At 31.6% G+C, this 21,852-nt stretch overlaps 1 protein-coding gene across 2 annotated transcripts in view; it reads right to left on the reverse strand.

Moving 5' to 3' along the window:
- SPR (Sex peptide receptor) overlaps positions 1–21,852 on the reverse strand; it is a gene marked incomplete in the record, with an annotated part of 538,241 nt that overhangs the window by 157,245 nt on the left and 359,144 nt on the right. Inside the window, 1 exon segment of one of the 2 annotated variants that reach the window (XM_067045510.1) lies at positions 18,934–18,984. 2 annotated transcript variants of the gene reach the window in all.

The raw sequence follows: 21,852 nt of genomic DNA on the forward strand, positions 1-21,852 counted from the left end.
CAGGTAAGGCGGCGATCTAGGTGAATTGAAAAACAGTAGAAATAAACATACATCAGTTTCTTGACTCAACAGGTGGGCATATACAACTAAAGCGTGTCGGGGTTACAATTATCTAGGGCAGTTCTCCTAGATCGCCCGGGAACAGAATCTTAGGATCAAAATATTCTGAGGTACATAATAAAAGAATATTTAATTTTACATTTTCTTTCAACAAAAGACAAATCATAGGTGTGAGATTTGTCTTTAATTCTGTCCATGAGTTATGAATAGTGAGTTAGAGATACAATATAACGTAAGCACGTATTTTAAACCAAATCTGCTGATTTATAGAAAATTTATAAATATAGTCTAAACATATAATCTTATATATTCCGTTTTAACAATATTTTCAATAAAAATAAACCATAAATACACTATTTAGGACAATTATATTATAGCTGTTACCGATATTACCACTCGCTAACAAATCTTACGAAAGATTGATTGTCAAAGCCAAGGATCAATAACAAGCAGAAATCATCGTCATATAATCAATAAAATTATATTAGAAAATATTTCCTCTATATCTATATGTCCGATTAGCATGTCTTAAATTTCTGGATGTAGAGAATCTATACTAAATGACTGAAATACTGTTAAATAATGAAGGTATAAAAATAGTTACTTCAGCTTAATACAGAGGCATGAGGCACCAAAATATGAAATAAACAAAATAATAAATTACCTCTAACATAAAATAATTAGAAAAATGTAATGAATAGAACTACAACCTACAGAATGTAGGTATTGATATCATCATTTCTTTGGGTTCTTAAAACATCACTTGTTAGAAACAATAACAGTCCAGGAAAACATTCCAGTGAGTGGGCTTCATGTTGAGTATTTGCACGAAGAGGATAGCAAACACAAGTCGTGCCGTTGCCATTGACTACCACTATTCATTCTAACTCTGAAGCAACATTTATTATTGCGTTTTACATTTTTAGCATCTAAATTTCATTATGAAAATTTAACATAGTCTTTGTGTAAAAAAACTTGTCCATTTTCTAACAATATTTCGTATTGTTGTATCATGATAAATGTATGATCAGAGATCTTCTTCGAATCATTTATATTCAAGTGTTCAAATACAACATAAAACAAATTTTAATCAATAGCATCTCGAAAATTATAATTTTAAATTAATGTTAACATTTAATCAATGAAGTTGAGTTATTATTTATTTTAAAGCGCCTGAAATTGAAAAACGGTATGAAACCCTCCATGGTAGCCTTACTTATCTGGCTTTTTAAACAGACAATTATAGCAAGTAGAATGGTCGATGTACGACATGTCACATTCTCACAAGAGATCATATCACAAGACAAGGCAATCCCCGCCAAGACCCCCGAGGAGCGACGGTCCTATATCACTTTTGAAATATTAGCTTAAAACGGGAAGAGGAAACTTTAAGATAGTTAAATCGAGCAATATTTAAAAAGCGCCTGAAATTAAAAATGGCATGAAACCCTCCACTCCCGCCCTCCATGGTATTTCGATATCATATCGATTCCATAGGAAATTTAAATATCACATTTTATCTTACAATACAATATAGACTGGAGTAATTTTTTTTTAATAATTTATTTATTGTTATTTACAACTGTATACACATATATAGAGTTGTATATCCTATAAATTTTCCAATTTCGTTTTGTGATCCCCTGAATACAAAAACTCATTCTCGCAAAGTGGTCACACACCTGTGAGCAGTCTAGCTCAAAAACTAGAAATCGTACATAATTGAATTACATAATTAAGGCAGTATATGTTTGAAATGTGACTGATCTATGTGCTACTAATTTTCTTGAAAACGTCTCTAACAATGTTGATTAAACTCATCATTGCAATGTGAAATTAAACGGTCTCTAAAAGCTAGGTTTTATCCTCATTTAAATAGTCTGAAGGATTTATATAACAATTATTTTTTAAAATATTTCTAAATTTTATTTATTTGAAAAATAAATTACAATTCTCATCGTTAGCAATAATATACAATAAATGAATACAAAATATTAAATAATTTTATTATTTTCCTCCTCGAGAAATCCAAAAATACCAATTTTAACAATAAAAAATAAGAATGTTACGTTCACAATTTTCGCCAGGGTCTCTAATTTTTTTCATTCGAAAATCACAAAAATATCAACTACTTCAACATATGCCTACCAATCTACTAATATTTGTGAAACGTAAGCAGGGATGTGAGTGAAACTTGTGTAATGCACTTATAGCTCCAGATTTTTTCATTTCGTTCCTGTCAACTGACACCTCTTTTTATTTTATTGAGTATTGTTATAATATGATCGAAACTGTGATGATGCGATTGAAACTAAAATTAAATGGAATAAGAAAATTTCTAAATTAAAGGAGACGACATTAAGGTTTGATAAACGAGTCTAGAACTGATGCGGTGCCAACGCCTACCTGACAACTAACTCACTCTCCTAAGTAAAAGACAATTTATCTTCTGCCAAATGTTCTTCTCATATCCTAATATCAAGCTCTCCCAATGCAATTAAGTTAGGTTCAGCCACAGATTGCCGACAGAAAAAAGGTTTCTGAGAAACTAGTCCAACTTTAAGTGTAAAAAATACTGGATTTCTTCCATTACATATTAGATTTTATAAACACAGATTAAACACAGATCGGTTTTCAGTAATTATTTCTGTAACTAAGAATAAACTATAAATTTACAATACTTACATTTGAATTTTGCTTTAAACACAATTCAGGGACCACTTGAAATATTGAAGAATGCTGAAGTATGTTGCTATTTATTTGGATTAACTAAAATATTACATTGTAATAAAGAAACGAAAAGTGAGTATATTTCGTATGTATCGATAGAAGAATAAATCAGACATGCAATATTGTTGGGAAAGCTTATGAAATTATAAAAACTTCTCTTTCAGTTTTAAAATATTTCTTATAATATTAATGATCTTCAATTCGATGGAAATTACTTTAACATTACAAGTGAATTGCAATTATGGACAAACAATATTACAAATTCGATAAAAACCTTATTTGAAATAAAATATTTGATGAAGCATTTTAAAAATACAATTTCCAATAAGAAGCTGCGGAAGAATACTTATGAATTCTTATAAGAATTTTATGAGAATACACTTGGCAATTTTTTAGTCAATATAAAGATTTTTTTGTTGTTTTCTTAAGCAGAGTCAATAAAACATCTTTAGCAGCCTGATAAAGTTCATTCTTAGATGATGGAAATATGTCCTTACATCTTATAATTAAATTGATTTTATTTTATTTGGACTTGCTTATTGATTAAAAGTTACATTAATCTTTTTAATTTAGTATTATTTTCGTTGGCATAAGGATAATTACTAAACTTTGTATATGTAATTATGTAAAATTATATACTGCTCCCACATTTCAGAGGACTCTTCGAAGGCACAAAAAACTTATTTAGTTTCCTTGCTGAGGCATGAATCCCTTCAATGAGGTTAGTAAATCTATTTAAGCTTCTCATTTTGATTATCTTGCCAGTTACTACATCCGTTTTCAGAAGATATATTCTGTATGGTGAGGACAAATTATGAGGAAGGAGGAAAATATGATAAATGGTATTAACCCGAGATAAGAACCTTTGTAGTGTATACCAATTCATGATAAAGCCATTCTTTATGGCTTGTGGACATTTTAAGTTCAGCCAAAGTTCTTTAAGTTCGTACGCGACAAGTGCTCGCTCTTCATCACAGAGATCTAGAAGCTGGGCGCACAAGCCCTCATAGCTTCCCCTTCACGGTCTCTCCACCACAGTTAGACCTCTTCATTAGAATTCAGTACAGACCGAGGAATAGGGTCCTTACGTTTTGGACGACAACTAATCTGCACATGAAAATAGAAGTATCAAAGAATAGGTCTCCTCAATTTTACCAACCAAAGTGAAAGAAAAACGAAGAGCATTAAAGAGATATAGTGCTATCTTATAATAATTTTCAACTAAATAATCTTAATCCAATTTGAATATAATTCAACTATTAAATACTAATTAAAAACAGTTGCACGTTTTGTTAAAATATTACTTTGTATCATTGATTATACGTTATAAGTTTCCCAATCTTCAGACTAATGAAGGCTACTTTCTACTCTTCGTAGACATCTGATATTCTCTTAAAATGGCTTTACAGGTGATGCGGGGAAAATCAGTTTAAAAAGAGTAATCTAATATATAAAAATTAATATTTGCTTGTTCATACTTTATTCGCTGCCATACCATTCACCCGATTGTGATAGGGTTTTCTCTATATATGGAGTTTTCGAGAATGTTATAAGCTGTCCCGATTTCTCCGGAGGTAACAGAAAGTTATTAACAAAACTAATTTTGTTCCTTCTTTTTACGGTTATCATTAATAAAGTACCACTTGAGTCACCTACTTTCGAAGAAAAAAAAAATATTGCTGATTCCAGTAGACGATATATTATATTTATATTCACAGAAAATTATAAAAATAAAGTAAGGATTTCAGTAAATGTTAAAAAAAAAAATTGTTTTATAAAAAAACAAATCATATTCGCTTTTGACATCGTCTGAAACCATGAAATACAATTTTTCAAAACAATTAAAAATTAAGAATTTCTTCACCTTGACTCTGCAGGATTTTGTCTACTAATGACCATTCCACATATAATCGCTTATAGCTCCTCTAAATGTTATCCAATTCCAACGTTAATACAACCGTGCTAATTGCCGGATATTTTAACCTACATAAGCATAATTTAGATTTAATGCCCTTATAAGAACGAAATGTTTGTTTCAAATAAAGAAAACAATTTAAAACGTTTTGATTTATATCACCGATTCTCATTTGTTTAATTATATCTGGTTTGTGCCCTTTGGTACGGTGTATGAAGTCCTAAACCACTTCCAAGTTTCGTGTAGATTTGTTGAGTCGTGTTTATGATATTTATATTTTATTTACCATGCATTTTTACAATTAAATGTTACTTACACCTATAAACTAAATAGATATACTAAGCAATAAATTTAGCCAATAATCCAATGTATAAATAACTAGAGAGAGAAAGAAATACTTTATTCATTCATGCTGCCCAAATATATCGGGTTGCTACATTACACAGCATACTGATCAATCCGTGACTGGACAAATATAAGTTACATATTTTTACATGATAAAATATAATACATAGGTAACATTTTTTTTCTTCCACACTTTTCTTTTACTTTTCTTTTACAATTAATACCAGTATACAAACTAACTACAAGTTTTTCGATTTATTCCTTTTCTTTTTCTTTCCCTTCCATTTTACAACCCCTATTTCATTTAATCAACAAATTCCCCTATATAACAAATATTAAAATATTTAAAATAATAACTAAAACAACAAATAAGATATGCGATGCATGCATGCCATCCCACTTCTGGATAAACTCCCATACTCATTAATTTCCATGCATGTGGATGCATTCCCAGGGAGTCAAGTATTATATTTTCTGTCAACCTAGCCACGTCCTGGACATCGACCCCGAGCTCCTCCATGAAGCTCCTAGTTGTGCTGGGAATCGTTCCACGATTAATTTACAACAAACTTCAATAATACTCAATTAATCTACCAACATCCCTAAATCGAACAATGGCATAGCATTGACGGGTTTTCTAGTAACCCATAAATCATTGTAAAAATTACTGCAACAGCATATTCAGCCCACTTACTTTTAAACACCCTAGGAGGTGTTTCGTGATCATTTATCTCATGGTAGACAATTTGTACTATTTTTTTATTAATACGTGTTGATGAGTCAATGGCAAAAATCTGGATAGTTACTTTCAATGCAATTTGAAATTTTAAATTCTTCCTTCAGGGGCCGAAGAATCTAGATCTCGTACAAGATTTAAGATCTTCTTACCTCGGCTCATGATTTAAAATAAGAAATCCAGGTGTCCAGGCGAGAAAAATACTCAAATGAGAAAAGAAAATGTTACGTTAGGAGTGTGCTGGTAAGAGAAATGCTTAGTCTTGCCGTTGGGAGGAGGCCAGAGCAAAACTGAATTGATTAAAGGTGGAGAGGTAAAAGAGGGAGTAACATAAACAAGCAGCAATAACAACATCCTTAACTCTTTGATGTTATTGCTACATGTTACTCCCTCTTTAACTCCTCACCTATACTCAATTCAGTTTTTATCAGACCTACTCGCAACGGTAAGACAAGTAGGTATAAAATACTAGGAAAATATAGAGGTTTATTTCCTAATATGTGATAAATCGTCAAGGCTACACCTCTCTACACCGGGTTAGAAAAAAAAAATTTAACTCTGTATCGCTACAACCCATGAAGGGTCAGGGGTTCAGTACTTTGTAAGGAAGTACTGTTACCAGACCAAGGGTTGTGCAAGGAGGTGATTTGGTCAGAATCACGCTCGACGCCAGATTTTTACCCAATTAAAGAGGGTGGCTGAACCCCAGGAGGGCTCCAAGAACCCACAGGAATTGACTCTCTCCCGAGTTAGGGGTGGAAAAGTTGTTGGTTATAATCCAGCTTGTGAGAAAAAAACCAGTATTATCAGCAAGTATTATGAAAAAATTATCATCTAAGGTTTTAACTCATTGAATACTTCCAATAGATCGCTTATTTTTTTTGTACACTAAGAGAAATATTGAAAATATTAAATCATCGGACTATCAATAAAAATGCTTGATAGTCGGACAGATTTCCGAGCATCAAGTAGATGCTATCTGAAAGCTGGGACAAGAAGCCCCGTGTCACGAGTTACAAGCTAATTTGCATCACTAATGAGCATTATTAGGTCCTGAGTCCTGGGACACACTCAGCTCGGGTACACCACGAATCGCGGTAAGCCCGCAACGCTCCAGTAACAATTACAAGGATTAGCGATTAGCCTAACTACCAACAACATTAGTATTATTTGCCTTTATACACGTCAATAACTTCATTAAAGAACGGCAATAAACCTATCTCTCACATTCATTAGGGCTAAAAAGTCTATTAACTATATGAACAAATCCGAATGATAATCTGGTCATTACAATTATAATTTTGCCCTATTATATTATGTCATATAAATCCAGACATCTTTAACAGAGATCTGAGAACTTTTGACCTATTGACAGAGATATATAAACTTTTTTTAAATTTATTTATTGATATTTACAACTGTACATAAAATACATCAAGTAAATTTGAGGAAATCATAATGTATTGTACCATACAAGCATGTAGAGAAACTACCCATTGGTAGCACTCTAAAAACATTGATATATAAACTAAATAACAAAATTATAAGTAGAAACAAAATTTAACTTAATGTAAAATTAAATCTTAAACACATACATTCCTTTATCAAATATCAACATTTAGCTAGGAAAACTCCGAACCGAGCTATTTCTCCCATTTGTAAATGGAAAATCTCCATATTTGGATGTTCACGACGCTTCCCTTTCAACAGTGTCACTAGCACTGAAAGCCATTGGAGGCTTAGAGAAAGTGCCATTCAGGACTTAAGCGGAAAATTTGGCCAATTGGTAGAGAGAGAGAGAAATACTTTATTTATCTATGCCGCCTAAATACATCAGGTTGCTATCTCACACAGCATACTCATCAATCCGTAATCGGGCATATATAAATTACACATGGTATAATAAGATATAAAGAGATATAATAATAAGATATAATAAACAAGTTTTTCCCCCTACAGTTTCCTTTTACAATCAATTTCGGTCTATACACCAATTTTTTCTATACACCACAAAGTTTCTGTTCGTTCCTTTTTTTTTCCTTCTCACTTCTGCTCCTCCAATTTCACCATTTCACAATCCTTTAATGCACCCGATCAACAAATTCGCTCTCCGGAATTCACCCTCCTAGATCCTCTTCAGTGACCCGCTAAACAAATTCAATATTAGACGGCAATGTGAGATCAGACAATCATTCATAGTCACAGCAGTAGATCAGTTTACCTAATATAGTTATTTACAATAGGACTCTTGGCCACTTCCATTTCATTCTTTGAAAATGGGATTGTAGGATAGGGTGAAGTTATAACGCGTAGTTTTCTCATAAAATGTGGTAATTTGGATTTGGTTTGGTCTGAAACAAATAGTATTGTATCGAGTGCGCCTTCAATTTAAATAAATTTTTGTTTTCAGTTCATTTACTTATATACAGACCACTTTACAACCCTTCTAACATATCCTACAGTGGATATCCTAACATATCCTACAGTAACACCTGGCCTTAATTTGAAAGTGTATTCCATACAATATGTTCCAACCGGGCCGAATAATTAAAAGAAAATCTAATTCATTCAGTCTAATTTCCAAAATTGTTATCTCGTAAAGTAATATTGCATTCAAAACCTAATTAATAACTAATTGACCTGAATACAGAGATAATTCATTTCAGCAGCAATTTTGGTCATGCATTGCATATGGTATGTGGTGTCTAGCTCATAATTTTATATCAATATTATATAAGACTAAAATTTCACGCTATAATATTGCATAAAGTTACGTAACATCATACTGTGTTTAATTTCACTAAACTTTAAATTAAGATTCCTTAAATTTATTATGATGTTTTCAAAAGACAGTAAAATGTGTTTTCAATTCAACTTAAGACTTCAAATGAAACATATATCGAGTTATTCAGGTGGACAAATTTTATAAATTTAGCAGATAATTCTATTTTGTTAATGTGAAGTTTCAAGAGTGTATCATGCTTTATGTACAAAGATTAGCCGCATAACTTTAATGAATTTATTGCTTGTTTTAAAATTTATTGCCTGATAACTAACTCAAACTCATTGTTAATTGATTTAATTATCAGCATTTATACACAATCAATCTAAATTAATTGTCTTACTTGATATTCAACTATCATAGCATAACCTGGAATACCTAAAACTATATGAAATACTCTCTTTATTTCTCACAATCTATATTTATTCTGCATTAATCCTAACGATTATAAAAAAAAGACAAATAATCTTACCTAAAACTAGGTCATCATATTAAATGTATTGAAAATAAAATAATTTAAAAAAAAAATAAAACTGTATGCAAACACTTGATTATAATTTAAAACAAAAGCCATTCGAAATTTTTTATAATTCAGAATAATTTTGCATTTATTTAAATTCTCAATCTCTTAAGTCATTTTTTCTAACCTACAGAAGAGCATTTTCATTATTAAGATACATGTTTGTTTTTCACATGCATAAACTATTTTATAAACTATGTTATTTTATGAATAAATACAAAAAAATAATAGAAAATATTATCAGAACGATGAATTGAGAAAAAATAGTAATAACCAAAACGATATGGTGGAGAAAAATAATAATTTAGGTTATACAAGACAGAAACTAATACTTTGGCCTGATCAATTCAAAACACGTTTCAGCGGATATTGACAGTGTATGTTGAAGCTGACTACATTTGATGCCTAGCCACGAACCACTAGGCGAGAATATCGCTCAGTTTTATTAGTCCTCACATAAGGTGGGAAGGAAAGGAAAACTTGACACGTGGGGTTGGCAGGACTGTATTTCAACAGAGGACGCCAGGGCGTAGAAATATGGCCGCCTCTTATCTGCGTTGTTTTTGTTTGGACGCCTGCTGTAACTTATAGCGTTGGGGGAAGGAGGGGAGGATTGTGATCTGTCTGCTGGAGTGTATAGGGGGGTAAGGCAGTATTATCATCAAGTTTTCCCTTAGATATACAAATCCATCCTTATATTTAACTGTGGCAATATTATAAATTTATTACTGATCAACAAATAAAAAACATATAAATATACTTAAACCACATGAATAAATCACAATAAAAGCAATAAGCGACAAATACATTAATACTGCACAATTCAAATGCCATATAATATGACTATACTATGCACCTTATTATTCCAGAAGTAATTTTCTAAGAATGATGTAATGTACAAAAGCATGGAAAAGATGCTTTTATATTTACATAAACCTGCATCACACTTAATTTTATACACAAAGACTCTTGAACTAAACCATCTACGATGAGATATCGAAAGCGGATAGTTGATAGTTACTCTGAATGCTGCAATAAATTAACATACACGTAAGTGTGAACCCAAGAAATGTAAATCGGAACGACCTTGGTTACTAAACTTCTAAAAAGGAGAAATTCTCATGAAAGAAGTAAGGAATAATGTGTTTTTTATAAAGAGACAGTTGGTAGAGAGACGATGGGAGGAAGCCATACTCAATAAAGGCTTCGACGTATTCTGTCCTGACTTTATTTTTTTTAAAATTTATTTATTCATTGACATTTACAACTGTAGATAAAATACAACATTAAATTTGAAGACCAGAATGATACAGGCATGTAGAGAAACTACCCATTGGCACCACTCTAAAAATATTTTTAGATTATTTTGATAGAAAATATAAAGTCTAGCCATCTTCCTTTTAGGCGCCTCAGAGGATTGCCTGGAATGAAAGAGGAAGCAAGGTTAGAAACAAATAGGTTTGAGAGGTTAGGTAGTTTATAATGGAACGATTGATACCTGGTTAATGTTCCGTATGTACCTTACATAAGGAATATTAAGGTCTTTATAGATGGTTTTATTTGTGACGGAGTAAGCATTGAGAATTTTACGAAGGATTGTGGATTGTAAGGATTTGAGACGAGAGGAATTCGCAGGTTAAGTGGAGCCCCAAACCTCAACTCCGTGCGTCCAGTTAGGCCTTATTATTGTCATGTAGATCAGTCTTTTGTAATGAGTTGGAAGTTTAGACCGTTTGTCTAGTATGTGCTGTAATAGTGGGAATCGACGTGCAGTTTCCTGTCTTTTCAGTATTGTGTGAGGATTCCAAGTTAGTCATTTGTCCAGATGTAGTCCAAGGTAGCCGATCTGTTCTACAGGGGTAAGAGCAACATTATTAAAGAATACTGTAGGCCAGTCGGTAGATTTACGAAGAAGCACTGCAAGCATATATGTGTCATCGGCATACGTGGTGAGGCTAGTGTTAGAAGTGATCTCAGCTGTATAGAGAGTGTAGAGGATGGAACCGAGGAAACTACTTTGAGGGACACCAGCGGACTAAGAATAGAGGGATGAATAGGAACCATTGTGGTATACTTGAAATAATCGATCAGTGAGAACGGAACGAATGATGAGAAAGTATGAGGGAGGTAGGAATTTACGGAGTTTGTAAAGCTGTCCCGGGTGCCAGACTTGATCAAAGACCAACAATTATCGAAAAAAACTCCAGCGCAGTACACCCCGCGCTCCAAAGAAGACAACGCCCACCACTCGATGACATTGCTGGATAGTGGAGTGGAATGTTCAGAATCCAAACTGGTGATCTGGGATTATATTGTCCTAACTTATTCTAATATTACATCTTCTTCTCATTTATTATCTAATGGCACAACAGAGGCAAAATATCTAATAGCACTTAAATTAAAGCTAGATAAATATACTATAAAGTAATTTATTACACTTATCTTCCTATCAGTAGTAGTTTTTATGATAATCTTTATGACATTCGACAGAAAAAATACACAAAAAGTTTATTTCTAGTTTTCGGACAATTTTTTTTTATTTATGATAAACAATAACTCAGGAAGTATTGGAAGTGCAGATGTTAGTCAGCACTCAAAATAAGCGTAACTTAACTTACTATAAAGTTGCTTAAAACAATGAATTTTGCATAAGATATTTTGTTCAAATAACTATAAATCAATTTATTTTAGCAAATATCATGAAAACTACAACTCCAACGAATATAAGTGTCTTCAGCTACTTTATAGTGTGTTAAACTAGCTTTAATTTGAGTGCTGGCAGACATCAGCGTGTTTTATGGTTCCGGAGATACATTTTTTCATAAATCAAAAATATTATTCAATATTAGTAGAAATTAACATTTTGTGAATTTATTTTGTCAAATGTCATAAAAACTACTACTCCTACGAATATAAACGTTTTAAACTACTTTAAAGTATATTTAACTGACTTTAGTTTGTATGCTGGCAGATATATGGTTCCTTAGAAATAGATTTCTCAAAATATTTCACTAACTTCCAATTTTTCAGTGCATTTTTTATAAAATATTTTTCAGGAAATATTGAACGTAAATAACTTAATTAGGGCTCATATTTAAAAAAAAATTACTCTACTTTAAATGGTACCCTATTAGGTTTTCTAATGATATTGGCAGTTTTAAACATATAGAACTTTGAATAAAAAATTAATTGCTCTAAAAGTTTTGAAACATCCACCATTTTTTATTCCCCCTTCTTATAGTTGGGAGACTCATAAATTTTGATTTCTTATACATAGTTTTTATTAAAGTAATAAAAAATTGGGGTGAACTTACAGACTTTTTTCTTCATTTGGTCTCTAGAACAATGTATTGAAGATATGACTACAAACATATGTGCTGAAAAGTTTGGATATCACGATGATGGGACTAATGAAATGTGATTGCATTCTGACCTGCATATAGTGTAAAACACACGCCTCTAGTTCAGGTATAGAGAAAGTTTGTCTTTATAGGATCATTTAAAGTTATCTCTATAAGGCCAGTTTCCCCAACCAGCAGTTTATGTATTCATTTTAAGGTCAGAGAGGACAAGTTGATGAGGCAGTAGTTGTAGAATGTGTTGATACTATAGTATCCTGAAGTCTGTAGCGGAGCCGGTTCGATTAAGGCGTGGGCGAATTAACTTTTATTTCGTAGCTACTCTACGGAATTAAAACTCATCCCTGTGGTTAGAATAAGTTTTTTACCTATAAAACACCCCGTATGAACCGGTAGGGAGTACGAACAAGAAACATAGAGCAATCTATAAGCCACTGAAATAAATAAAAGTTCAAATTAAAACTCAACCTTCACATACCAAGATCAGCCTGAACTAGAAATAACAAACAGATATGGATATTTTGCTTAAAAACCATCGACTTATGTATCAGTATGATCGATATTAGGCTTCCGATGTTGTTGAACATTGTTGTATTTTTTAATTGAAATGTCCGATATTTTTTGAAATTTTAAAATTCTTCATTATTAGGCCAAAAAAAATGTCTTCTAATAACGAGTAAAAAAATTAATATTAAAAACAAAATTAGATTGAGATATCTCTATCGATTCAGAGAGGCTGTTGCAAGACCACGCACGGATTCTGACAATCGTCGGCTAAATGTCACTAGAAATGGAGTGACAAGTGTGTCAGCGTATATCTGTGTTTCAGCGAGTAACAGGATACCTGTCTTGATAAACTTCAGCATCAACTGGAAGTGTTAGCACAGTAACACAACGAACAAGGCAGGTACAGAGAATTCGGATTTGAAGTACTTGGGTTTTGAGTTCGGAAGGCAACTTTACTTGTAATATCAGTAATGTAGAGGATTTCGAAATCAGGGAATTCACCTTATTTCTCATTGTTTAACCTGGTGCCCAGAAACACCTTTATCGTTGATTTTTGGTCTCAAGAATGGACAGATAAATTTCAATATTACAACGGAATTCAGTGAGTAATAATTAAAAATGTTTTTGAATATATTGACGACAGAAACATATTAAATATTTAATATTCATAACATTTTTTTTTTTCATTTCGTTTTCTTACTCATACCATCACGCAAGATCATAAGAAATATTTTTGTAAATAAAGTCAATTGGAAAAAACATTAGAAATGAAAATTTTAAAATATTTAAAAACATATACGAGGAGAAGATGGTTGGGGGGTGCGGTCAAAACATAACACAAATAAGTTGAAATAACTTATTTAATCGTGCCAACGTTTCGGGCAGAATTTCTAGGCTTCATCAGGGCTAAGAAAAGAAAAAATATAACAACCAATGAATACAGAAAATAAAAAATATATATAAACAGAATGAGATAAAGTAAATAATGGTACAGAATATAATTAATAAAATTAAAGTGATGAAAGAAGTAATGTTATTTTAAATAGCCCAATTATTGAAAGAAGTAATGTTATTTAAAAACATCTTGGGAAGTTGACAATTATGTAGAAGACACTTGCCCTTATATGTTGAATATGTTCCTATTTCTTAATTGTACTAGAGATAATAATAAAGAGATGATAAAGATGTTTAAAAGAATAAAATATTTAATAAAATACGTAATTTTTCTTACAATGATAATCCGTATTTTAGGGTTTTGTCCGGTGAAAGTATTGAATATCATTTTTTTTTTCATGCCAAAAATACAATAGTTTAATAAAATATAACGAACTGTGTACTTATGAATGCGATCAAAAGGGATTGCGCGATCTCGACTTTTTCCTATTCAAACTCCTGTCTCTATTTCTCATTTTTTATTCTTAAATTATTTTATATTTTGTGTTTGTCTATTGTGTATTATTCCTAACAATAAAAACCAGTTATTTATTATCCTGTTAAACTATTTTAATGAGGAAAATACTAATATGATAATAAAGACTTCTCAATTGCGCCATTATTCACCGAGTTTAACCGGTAGAGTCGTGTTTGAGATAACGAAAAAAATCCTGTCCTAAATATATAATTTTAGTTTTGTACGATTTTTCGGTTTTGAGCTAAACTTTTAAAAAAATACAGAGAGAGAATTTTCCGAGACTTGGTTATTTGAACAAAGGGTAAAGTTCCCCAACTTTTTCTTTACGGTACTCTTCTTGGGATAAAAAAAAAAAAATAGAATACACGCTTGTTAGGCGAAAAACATTTTAGACACCCTTATCGAACTAAAAAATATAATTCTGGAACAGTTATTATGTTTTGAGTGATTAGATATTCAAGAAAATGGGAAAGCAACTCAACTGAAAAGAAAAGTGCATGCAGTATATTGGCTATTTAAATTATTAATTTTTTCTTCTCTTTTTCTTTAATTTTTTTCTTTTTTATTTTTGTGAAATTAGCACTCACTTGTGGCATCCACTTTCGGAACCGCTGACTTAGGGAACCCTAAAACGTCTATATCCGTCAAAAACTAGAATTCGATATTTTCTGCGATAACAATTTTATTGTCCTCCCTTACTATACATTTCATATATTGGTTATTGAAAGTAATAATATGAAGAAACTTTTAAAGGTTTAATTTTGCCCTAGCTTTTACCAAAATAAAAATATATCACGAATTTACAGCTTTATACATCCAGTTCGAACAATGGCTTTTTAGATGGAATAATTCATTTTTGGTTTAACGAGTGAAAAAATGCTAAATGAAAAACACAACCTTTAATTTTTCGGAACAATAGGTGAAATGGATTTTCTTTCCTCTCGCCGACCAGATCCATTGTGTTCTCTTATTTATTAATTTGTCCGGATATCCTCTGTTTGCAAAACATCTATCATTCATTTGAGGTACGATAAGAAAAAAAATCGAATAAAATAAAAATAATAATCGTCGATTCTTGTTGCATACTAATGTAACACCTCATTCACTGTAATTATAATTTTGATTTCTTTTCGATCACTTTTACATTTTAATTGTATTTAATTTTTTTTAACAGCTATGATTTTTTCTTAAATTTCCTATTTATAACAATAATCCTGTTTATGATATATCCTGATCAAGTAATGTAACGACTTACAAAAACCGAAATATAAAATAATGTTCATCATACATTATAAATATATATATATATATATATTCTTAGATATTTACTTGCTCCAGTTAATACAATACAATAAGAATTAGTATAATAAATCCGAGTATACTGGACTAAAAAGGGGTCAAAGGTTCTTAATTTCGAGCCATTGCTATTGTGTCATTATACTTTGTAAAGTGCGGCTTATAATGACAAAAACAATATATTATTTTTAAAATAGATAGAGTATTTCTAGAGTTTATAAACACCATAAAGATATTTGAAAAATAAGTCAATACATTCAAAAAAGAAACATAACTAACAAGATCGAGTATGACCTGAGGTGAGGTGAATTCTCAAGATTGGCCGATGCCTAAATCAAAAAGAATTTCTTTTCCGAATATATCTAGATATGAGATATTGAAAAGTACGTTATTTTCCTTTCTTATTCTATATTGTAGGCAAGAATAATTCTTTTGAGTTCCTTAAATTTTTTTTTTTTTTAGATATTTTCCAACATTGATTTGAACTTCTTATCAAGTATTGAAGTTATATCCACCTCAGTAGCTAATAGCTTGATTGGAAATAGATATCTTAAGGATTATGGGGTCTGTGTGTAACAACGGTGCACAGATATTCAGAAAAAAATCTGGGCAAATTAATTTCTATAATGACTATTAAATCATATATTTTAGCATGTTAATAACAAGCAATATTTTAGCACGAATAAATAACAAGTAAGTGCCCAAAATGCTCTAAATGGAAACGTACGTAAAATTATGTGGAGGATCCAGATGACCTACAAATACTTCATATTTTTTATATCTAGTTCATTCTTCATATCGAAATTAATAATCGATATATAATCGAATGAAATGTGAATGATTTACTAACTTTCACATACTAATAAAAAAAAAATAAAACTGATTATAAAAAGTAGTACTAACACTATAATCTATATCAATTCGTCATTTCACAAAAGTTTAGGTTTATAATTTTGTATCATTCAAGAAATAATTTCATTTTCTATCTATTAATAATGAATAACTTATGATTTTTTAATTTAGTCGTTCATGGTAATTAGATTCAATGAATCCAATTACGGACTAGTTTAGAAGATTAGGATAACATAAATGAAATATATGGGACTTTTTAATTATAAAACAAAAAGTAACCTTTATTACAAAATGACACATTATTTATTCATTATAAAAAAACCTTCAAATCTTTAGCTCTCTTTTTTATGCAACAGATATCGGAAAAAGAACCAGAAAAAGAAGATTTCCTCTTGTGTATAGACAAGATAAAAAGGAGTGTGTAATCCGAAAGAGGCTTTCAATTGACAATATCAGATATATGATATTTTCCGATCCTCTCTCCAAAGCTTTCCTCTTTCCTTCGATACGTTATCCTATACTGAAGAAAGATATTTTCCTTCGTTCATAAATACTTAAAAATAATAATAAAAATTAAAAAAATGTTTAAACATCATTTTAAATTATTATAAAAAATATTATCATCATATAATAAATTGTGTTAGTAATTAGTTGCACACGAGTTGTGTTCTTTATTTTTATAAATGCAATTTGATGATGCTGACTGACGTATGTGAAAAATAATTAAAAATAAAATTTATTACATTTAGACAATCGATGATTCTAAAGAAAGAAATCGTCAGAGCTGCAGTCAAGAAAAATAAAAATAACTTCCAACCACTTATTAATTTTAAACGCTTCGACCCACAACGCAGGTCTTCATCAGGGTTATCGGTGATGAGAATTTGAATATCCTTATTCCTTTGCTTATCAGTGAACACATCCACCCACCACAATAGATCTGATAAAGACATCCATTGTGGGTCGAAACGCTGGTAATTATTAAGTACTTGCACACTTTTTTGGTTTTTATTAACCACATTCCTGACAATTCCCTTCTAAAAACAAATTTATTTACGTTCTAACCATCCACATTATATTTTTTTTTAGTGTTACTTTTACTTTGATTTATACATGCCTTCAACGTTTCGGAGGTGCTGCGTCCTCATCTTCAGTATCTTATCTGTACCAATATTATTGGAAAAGTCACAAATTTCTGAGCAAGGACGGATAGAAAAACCGAAATTTAGAGTCAAACGTTCATCATTCCTTTTTTATTATATTTATTTTTTGTTGAATTACATTTTGTTTTTATGGGAAAACATTTTGATCGAATGAAAACTGAGTTAAAGTTAACTGTTAACTGAGGTTTGTTCTGTAAGAATCCAACCGTTTTAAGTAACTTAAAAGTTTAAAAATATATGTATTACCATCATACTTTCGCCAAACAATTTATGGGATAAATAATAAGAGGAAGTAATAATAACGTGATTAATTTCGATAACGAGTTTTTGATGGAAATATTGAATATAAAGAAACTTGAAAAAAAAAGGAAAATTGTGCGTGTGTTTTCTTCTGTTAATCTATTGTATTATAGAAGAAAGAAAGTTTATTTTAACACCTAAACAAACCCTATAATATGAATTTTCATAGAAACATAGAAGTATCGATCAATATACATATAATTATGTTAATTAAAAAAATAATAACCACCATTATTATAAACAATAATAATAATAACGGATGATTATAACATATTAAAGACATAGATAACTATTTATTTTTTCAGGATAGTTATTACAATAGCAAGATTTTACTTTCACTTGTGATAATGAAATATAAATTAAGGGGATTTATTTAAATCTGATATAAACCGACGATTAGTGTGAACCTAAATAAAAAATTATAATAAATCATTTCAAATTTCAATCAAACTTGTACTAGTTAGCTAGACTTGTAAAAAAGAGGAAGGGTATAATTTGGAAGAAGGATATAATTTAATCTATCACCACATAGAAAAAATGATATAATTATTTTTCTCTTTTTTTTCCAAAACTAGTACACTGAAATATATGTGAAAAGACGATGGTTGGGGGTACGGTCAGTGAATATCAAAAATAAGTTAAAAAACTTATTTATTAGTGCCAACGTTTCGGCCAGAATTCCTAGCCTTCACCAGGGCTGGCTTGGAACGGCGGATTCCCCAATCATGGATCCACGGACATCTAAATCATGTATATCCGCCATCTTCCAAGCCAACCCTGATGAAGGCTAGAAATTCTGGCCGAAACGTAGGCACTAATAATTTATTAAAAGTCATTCGTTTTATAACCATTCTTCTTTTGGAATATGAACTCTTTCCTATTTACCCATATTATATACACATTTATGACCGGATCACCATAATCCTATTACTTCAAACAATAGTAAAAATAACTCACTGTTCATAAAGAAAGTCTCGTCTCAGGTTAAGTTTTAAGGTCGCCAAACATCTGAAAATAATTAACAAATAATTAAATAATAAACACGTTAATAATTAAAGAAGTAAGTCGGGGTGTAAAGTTTAAATTTAATATACGTGGTATCAGGAAAAAAACCACGATTGATCCTATTTCTGTAAATTAAGTGGGACCAGATAAATTAGTTTTGTACATTGATATGGCCACGTTAATTGGTACACTGGTAAATTGACTACAATTATTAGACACACAGTGTTCTAAACACAAATTGAATTCGAAAGGGAATTATAGGGAATATTGGAATTTTACATATGGGTTTTTGGGAATTTTACATGGGGATTATATTTGTTGAGTGTGGTTAAAAGTGAAGTCAAGCACTTCGATATATCTCCTCATGTTTGATGTAAGCAATAGATATACTTTTCTTTGAAAAACCGATGTGAGGAATAACATTTGTGGTGGATTATAAGCCATAAACTAATACAAACTGGAGGTTCATTGGGCAAGTAACTGAAGGCCCTCAACATGAATTGCTAGGAAATTAGGCACTGAAAGGGACAAGTTAAATGTTTGATGTAATGGAGTGGCGAGTGGAGTGTTGGCTTCATCAAGGAACAATGATGTAAATATTTAATAGGCTTCGGAGCTGGGGACAAAAGGTGAGCCTCCGGGCCTGTGCCTGTTGCTTTGGCTCGGTGTTTACTGATTGCGATCAGCTTTCGACAGGGTTCGCCAGCTGAAAAGATACCCGAGAAGTCATTAATAGATCATTCCTAAAGTTTTATCTAAATAATTAATGGCGAACGTTCTTCCGGATGATATTGTTGAAAAGAGTTTCACAAACATTGAAATATGTGTTTCTCCTGTAATCTAAGGTAAAATCTAATGAGGTTGCCAACAATGGAAAAAATAATCTAGGGCTGATTCATGAAATTCATCGATTTCAACATTTCCTTTTTAATGGTGAAATCGATGAATTTTCTGAAATATTAGTTTTAAGAAAAATTTCCTACCTTCAACGAGTGCGTATAAAAACAACTACACAAACCTGATCAGCGATCAATTTGAAATCACAGAAACACGAAGAGAATATTTTAGTAATTTATTAAACATTTAAATTTTTTTAATTTTGTCCTAAGAGTTGGACAGAATACAATCCCAACCAATAATGATGTGGCAACTCCTGATCGCGAAAATTTCCTTGATGTGTAAGGAGATCCAGGAGACTGACTGAAGTCCGGAGAGCATAGACGCTGAGATAGTGGAGAAACAATAGTCAAAGAGATTTACGATTAAATATTCGAGATTTAGATTACAATACAGATGCCAAAAGGATAGGCTACGCCTATAATATGTCTTTTAATTATTAATCAATGTCTTATTTAAAAAAAAGAGAGAGAAATCGAACAAAAGCAGTAATTATAGAGGCTTATCTTCGCTACTTTCGTTATACAAAGGCTCTGAAATTCTGAGTAAAAAGCACAGTTTTGGTGCAAGATCTTAGGTAAATGCCAACGTGGTTTTAGACCAGGAAGATTAACCATAGGCCATATTTTCTTGTTGAGGCCAATGTTGAAAAACATATACTTATACCAAGAAGACAAAATTTTTATAGATTTTAAACAGGCATAAGATGGTATAAACAGGGAAGCATTACTGAAAACAAAGGTGAAATTAAATATCCCAAAAAAATTGTCGCTTCCACAGGAATGATCCTAAACTGAAATGGTTTCATGGTAAAAATTAATTGTTTGTAGTCTAAAGATTGCGACGCTGAGACAAGGAGATCCATTATCTCCTACTCTGTTCAATATAGCTTTAGAGTCCGCAATAAGAGCCATTCGGACGTATCCTGGTGGCACTATTTATAACGGGCTGACAAAACATCTTACGTTTATTGACAATGTCGTGATAACGACAAAACGTACCGGCGTTGACAGGGGCTTTTGAAGAATTTGACACGCCAGCAAAACATCTAGGGCTAAAAAACTGTCAGTAGGAGATAAATGTCGAAGTAGGAAACCAGGCCTATAAAACAGTCGAAACTTTTAATTATTGGGATGTAGTAATAATCGAAAGTAGTGAAATGGTGGAGAAATCGATAGCAAGGACAGTCGCCGGGAACAGATGCTGCTTTTCAATGAGAAACATTTTGAATTACAGACCTCTGTCTCACTGGGTCAAGACAATAGTTTATGAAAATGTTGTAAGACCTGTCGTCACCTATGATTCTGAGGCCAGGGTAATATTGAAGGCTCCAGAAAGCAAGTTTTTAGCATGGGAGCAACGTGTTTTACACAGGATTTATGGCCTAGTATGCGAATATGGCATAACTAATGGGGAGTTGCGTCAGATGTACGCAAAACTGGATTTCGCACCAATTGTGAAAGAAAGCCAAATCAGATAGCTGGGCACGTATGGTCACGGAGTCAGTCTCCAAACCGAGGCCGCGAAGACCTACCTATGGAAGACGTGATAGTGGAAGATCACGCTTCAGGTTGCTAGACGAAGTGGAGGAGATTCAGAAAAAAATCGACATTAGAAGTTGGAGGATGCTTGGCAGGGATAGGAGATAGTGGAAGGATATTATAAGACATGCCCAGGCTTATCTAGGACCGTAGTGCCAATAATAAATACGTTTTACAGTGGAGATGAATAGTTGCAACTTAACCCAACAACGATTGGTTTAGAGGATGAATAAATAAATAAATTATCATCAGAAGATCGTAGATTAACTATTTGGAGTAAATGAAAGAAAGATGGTCCGGGTGCTATCAAAAGAACTCAAATAGTAATAAAACTATTTTTATGAGTCAATGTTTTACCCTATTTTGCAGGGCATCCTTAGAGCTAAAAAAGATACAAACAACTAAAATAGTGTAACAAAGTAAGATAATATGT

Source organism: Halyomorpha halys, unplaced genomic scaffold, assembly GCF_000696795.3.
Source record: "Halyomorpha halys isolate HHAL.00 unplaced genomic scaffold, Hhal_1.1 Scaffold48.1, whole genome shotgun sequence".
Taxonomy (NCBI): Eukaryota; Metazoa; Arthropoda; class Insecta; order Hemiptera; family Pentatomidae; genus Halyomorpha; species Halyomorpha halys.